Here is a 6,452-nt window from a genome sequence, read left to right as displayed (position 1 = left end):
GGAAACTCCTCACCACGGGGAACAAATCAACTATAGGAATATAAACACTGACATCTCTAACAAAGTCCAAGTACGCCAAACACCCCTTCCCAGCTATTTGTAGAGTTTTCAGAAAGGAATATGCCCCAAAGAACCTCTCTATTCCAACCTTTGCAACCCCTGCATAGCCAACATCATGGTATTAGAGTGACAATCAAGAATAGCATGGTACAAAGATAACCAATCCATACCCAAAATCACATCAGAATCCACCATATTAAGCAACAGAAGATCAGCCCTAGTCACATGGCCCCCAATAGTGAACAAACAAGAACGATAGATACGGTCCACCACAATAGAATCTCCAAGGGCTGTAGATACATAAACAGGAGTATCCAGAGAAGCACACGACATATCCAAACATGAAGCAAAGTAGGACGACACATACGAATAAGTAGAACCCCGATCAAATAAAACCGATGCATCTCTATGATAGACTGGAAAATACCTATAATGACTGTATATGTTGCGACTGCCTTAGTCCTACTAGGGAAAGAATAACAACGGGCTTGGCCTCCCTCTCTATGACAACCTTTATTGCCTGACCCTACCTCTAGAAGGTTGTGTATGTAGTGTAGCATCTGGAGCGGGAATCCTAGACTAAGTAACCTACTGAAGTCCACACATTCGAAGTCTGGGAAAATCCCTCACAATATGCCTAGTATCACTACACTAGCGTGGCTACTGTAGTTATGTCTGCCCCGAACGACTGGAATACTAGGTGTAAGACCACCGTGCAGAAGGCGCACTAAAGGATGGTTGTCCTGTACGAGTGCTCTAATATCCATGGCTAGCTGGAGCACTATGTGAAACATGAAGCGCAGATTGAACTGGTCGACTGAAATGACCTCAACCATGACGGACCTTGCCCCTAGAGTAGGAGCCACTAAATCCTCCAAACCTGCGAGGTTTCTTAGCCTCCCTATCCTCCCTCTCCTGGCCACGGATACTCTCTAACCTCCTAGAAATCTCCACAACATAATGAAATGATGTCTCTGTCTCCATCTCCTGTGCCACACCAAATCTAAGGCTGTAGGTGAGTCCCTCAGCAAATCTACAGACTCTCCCTATCTCAGTAGAAACCAAAGGAGTTGCATGGCCGGATAACTCTATAAATCTCATAGCATACTGACACACCGACATACCCTCCTAGCACAAATGCTCAAAATCACAATGCAACTCGTCCCTGTGGGTCTGTGGGATAAACTCCTCCAGGAAAATATCTGAAATCTTGAATCGTGTAAGTGGTGTTGTACTGGCTGGCCTACTCGCCTAGTAAGTCTGCCACCATCTATATGTTGGCCTCATTAACTAAAAAGTAATAAATATGACCCGCTCGACTCCACCAAACCCAATGTACGCAGAATGCAGTGACACAGATTCAAGAAACCCTAAGCATCCTCAGAAGTCCCACCGCTGAACTAGGGAGGAAAGAGTCTTTGAAACCACTCCAAACTCTTCTACCCCTCATCAGACACGGCTAGCCCTACCTTCGGCTTAACTGCAACTATTGGTTGTACTAGCATAACACTCGGTGTCTGATAAGTATGAGTCAACTGCTCTGGTGTACGCGCAATGGTAGTCTGAGCTCCTCCCCTAGCCTGTGAAGTAGCTGGTGTAACTGAAATCAACCCTACCTGGGCCAAACTCCCAAACATACTTATAAAGTGAGCCAAGGTATCTTGGAGCCCCGGTGTAGCAATAGGCGCCTCAGGTAACCAAGCGAGTCCTACCTACTCATCATGATTAGGCTCCTACTCCTCAACTTGAGCTACTGGTGGCTCCATTGCTTCTGCTCCAGCACAGGCTCTAGTCACGCCGTGGACTCCACCTTTACCTATGCTTCGACCACGGCTCTTATGGCCCTATCTAAAGTACCGATGCCTTGTCACGACTAAAAATTGCAATCTACAGGGCCGTAATGGCGCCTAACACTATATGCTAGGCAATCCAACACAAAACGATAAATACAAAAAGAATGTAACTAACAGTAAATAGTAAAATGATAATTGTAATGACCCGACCGGTCGTTTAAGAATTAGCATCTCGTTCGGTGGCTTAAGATCTCTAGCAGCTTCATATTATGTGTTAGGACTTGCGTGTGTAGTCGAGTTTGGATTTTTGATGATTTCGGGTTCAATTTGGAAGAAGGATTCTTATTTTAGAAGCTTAAGCGGTAAGAGTAAATCGGAGTTTGACTTTTGTGTAGATGAATACGAAATGATGTTTTTATGATTCCAATAGCTTCGTATATTGATTTTGGACTTAGGCGTGTGTCCGGATTTTGATTAAGAGGTCAGTAGGATAATTTGAAGCATTTTGAAAAAAAATAGAAAGTTGATGTTATGGAAGGTTGAGAGGTTTGACTTTATTGATTTCGGGGTGGGATCCCAATTCCGGAAGTTTGAATAGGTCAGTACTGTCTTTTATGATGTGTGTGCAAAATTTAAAGTCAATCGAAGTTGGTTTGGTATGAATTGGCATTAGTGATTCTAGTGTTGTTAGGGGCAATTTGAGGTTTCCAGCATGTTCGTATCATGTTTTGGAACTTGTTAGTATACTTGGTTGGGGTCCCATGGGGCTCAGGTGAGTTTCGGATGGGTTTGGATTGTGTCGCGCTCTTATTTGATGTTTCGGCATCATTTCTTTAGGCATAAAGGATACCACAATGTGCAAACGACCTTTCATTTGTGATTCTATTGAACCATCACATCCATATAGTAATTACAGAACCATAGCAACAAGAATTGTTACATTCTGAGGTAGTATGAGAGAGTTATGTCCACTTTCGTGTGGGGAAAGACTGCTATTTTTCTGTTGTTTGAAGGAATAGAGGCAAATCGCAAGTGTCAAATGCGATTTAGAAGTCTCAGCTGTCAAATGCCATTTTATAAGTCTCAGCTGTCAAATGCAATTTATAATTCTCAGGTGTCAAATGCGACTTGCCTGGAGAGAATTCTAAAAATGGGGGTTTCACCATTTTTATAATATTTTGAGTTGTAGACTTTGCATTTGGGCGATGTTTGAGGGGTTCTTCACGTGGTTGTTTGGGGTAAGTGATATTTACTCAGATTTGATTTTATTCCTGATTTTATCTTTATTTTTATCATTAAATTAGTGAATTGAATGGAATAAAATGGAAATTTCATAAAATCTTTCAAAAATGTAAAAAGAGGATTTGAAGGGCGATTCGATTTTTGAATATGATAATTTGGGTATGGTTGGACTCGTCTCCGAATGGTTGTTCGGATTTTATGAATTTTATCGGGTTCTGAGATGAGGGCCTAGGGTTGACTTTTTAATTTTAATTAAAGACCGAAACTTTATTATCCGAAATTGTTTCCTATTAGTTTTATTTATGATTTGAAGTTATTTTGGCTAGATTTGAGTCGTCCGAAGGTTATTTCACTCGAGAAGGTCATTTTAGAGTATCGGTCTAGCTTATTTGAGGTAAGTATCTTGCTTAACATTGTATGGGGGAAACTACCCCTTAGGATTTGAGTCATTTGTGCTAATTGTGTCATGTGAAGGCCGTGTACGCGAGGTGACGAGTATGTACTGGAGCTTATTTGTAGAAATTTGACCGTTTAGGGCTCTTAGGTTCTTATGTTCATTAGATGTGAAGTTGTTTTAGCATGTCAAATCCTCCATTTACTAAATTCACCCTTACATGCCTTATTTGGAATTGATTGATTCATGTTCTACCCTTGTTGCCAATTAAACTTTTGTGTGACTTAATTGAAGTTGTTGCCTCTTTATTGCCTTGTTGTCTTTCCCATAGTTTCTTAACCTTAATTGAAGTTAATATTATTTCTTCCGTAATTTCATAGCCTTAATTGAAGTTTTGTTATCCCTTTCATTGTTGCCTTATTCTTACTTGGGGTCATTGATTCATGCTATCTCTCTTATCGTCGAATTGCACTTTTGTGGAATCATTGTTACACATTATATCTCCCTTGTTGAGCTATTCTTGTTGAGACCATTACTCCATGTTGTGTCTTTCTTTGTGAGCTCGTTCTTCCGTTTCGTTGTGTTCTGAAGTTCTTATATTGATTTACTTGTCGTACTCTTGTGTTATCGTTGTTGTTGTTGTTGTTGTTGTACTTAGTGTCGTTGAGCCGAGGGCTATGCGTGGTTGTGGTATTGAAACTATTTTGAGTAAATGTTGTGGCATATGGGCACATGTTGTGAGTCATTTTATTCTGTTGTTTTGTTTTGGCACACGTGGTATTGTTGAGAGGATTGTCGGGATGTTCACACGTGAGTTGTCTACGCTATTGTTATTATTGATATTTGCACATGCGGTGTGACAAGGTTGGCTTTATATGTGGATTTTCGCATGTGGCGAGACAAGGTGGTAATATTATTATGTGCGTGCGGCGAGACAAGGCGACATTTACTTTATTATTGCGCACGTGGCGAGACAAGGTAGGATATGTCGGGGAATGATTTATGATTACTTGTGATAGCCTGGGGGAATTATTATTGTTAATATTTGTGTATTAGTGTGCCTACCTTGTGTGAATTATACCTTGTACATTTCGTGGTTATTGTTTCTTATGTTCCATTCATTGTCTCTACTTTTACCTGTTGACTTGAATTGGGATAGAACACTTGCACAAGCATACACGTAATTAATCACCCATATCGGTTTAAGAAGATGAATCCTGATGTTATTGACCATTTACATGTACTCACGTTTACTTGCCTTCTGTGTGAGAGTTATTCTATTGGCACGTAAGTTGTCCGTGTGGTCATAAATCATTATTATTGTTGGCATATATGGTGTCCATGCGGATATTTGATATTGTCACTCTCTTGGCGCATGAGTCGTCCGTGCGGTTATGAAATGTAATGTGGGCACGAGTTGGCAAGTGATTAGGGTTCACGAATTAGGACCCGTGAAATGTGACTATGGGGTGAAGTACCTCGGGGAAATCTTTGAACAAATCTTATGTGGAAGTGGTTGCTCCTATTGAATCATTACTTTTTCCCTCTACTTGGTTTCACCAGACTTTAACTATATTCAGCTTACACCACGACGTTATTACCTATTGTTTCCCTGCTGCTAATTGTTGCTCTTAGTTTCCTATTACAAGTACTGTTTGGTATTGTTATCATGCTTAGTTTTATTCTAATATTCATTCCTCTTAGTTTCATATTCATACTTGTACAAGTTATTTGATCTAGTAGGCTTCTTGACTGTCCCTCATCACTACTTCATCGAGGTTAGTCTTGATACTTACTGGGTACCGCTGTGGTGTACTCATGCTACGCTTTTTGCACATTTTTGTGCAGATCCAGGTACTACGGAGTTGGTTAATCATTAGCTAGTTGTTCGAACTTTTTTGTGGAGACTCAAGGTATACCTGCCATCACGTTCGCAGGCCTCGGAGCCACCTTCTGATATTGTACTTGTACTGTTTATTTCTATTCCGCAACAATTGTACTTAGAAGACATTCTAGTAAACTTAGTAGAGCTTCTCACTTATACTACTGATTTTGGGATATTATATCATGTTGGAAATATAGGCTTCATTTAGACATATTTGGTGTTTGCTGATTAGTTCCGTCGGCTAATTGCTATCATTTAATTCAGTAAATGTTAGGCTTACCTAGTCCCTAAGACTAGGTGCCATCATGACACCCTACGGTGGGAAATTGGGGTCGTGACAAGTTGGTATCAGAGCTCTAGGTTCATAGGTGCTACGAGTCATAAGCGAGTTTAGTAGAGTCTTGTGGATCGGTACGGAGATGTTTGTACTTATCTTCGAGAGTCTACGGAACTATTAGGAAGACTTCACTTCTTTTATTCTTATCTTGCGAGTTTATTGATCTTGAGTTTGAGCTTTTGTCATTCTATCCTATCACATATGGTAATGACACAAGATGCAACTACTGACATTGCTGCCCCCAAAGGTGGTATTTCTAGGGGTCGGTGAAGAGGCAGAGGCGGAGGCCGAGGAGGAGCACATGCCGCAGCTACATCACCTGTCAGAGCTGCAGTTGAGAAGCCGCCAGTAGCTCCGGTTGGGGGATATGTGCCAGAGGCACCTGATGCTACTCCAGGACTTCAGGAGACTTTAGCACACCTCCTGAGCATGTTTGGTACATTGGCTCAGGCGGGGTTGATTCCGGTTGCACCAGCTACTTCACAGACTGGGGAGGAGCTTAGACTCCCGCTGCCCATACTCCAGAGCAGCGAGTCAATGTCGGTCAGGTTCCAGGTGTCATGCCGGAACAACCTGTTGTTCCAGTTCAGCCCATGGTAAGGGCGGCAACATCTGAGGAGGAATAACTTAGACTTGTGAGGTTCAAGAAGTATTACCCTCGTACCTTCAATCGTTTGGCTTCAGAGGATGCACATGGTTTCCTAGAGGAGTGCCATCGTATTCTCCACACCATGGTTATTG

The sequence above is a fragment of the Nicotiana tomentosiformis genome, chromosome 6, assembly GCF_000390325.3.
Source record: "Nicotiana tomentosiformis chromosome 6, ASM39032v3, whole genome shotgun sequence".
Classification (NCBI taxonomy): Eukaryota; Viridiplantae; Streptophyta; class Magnoliopsida; order Solanales; family Solanaceae; genus Nicotiana; species Nicotiana tomentosiformis.
The sequence above is the reverse complement of the archived record's forward strand: the minus strand, read 5'-3'. Positions refer to the sequence as shown.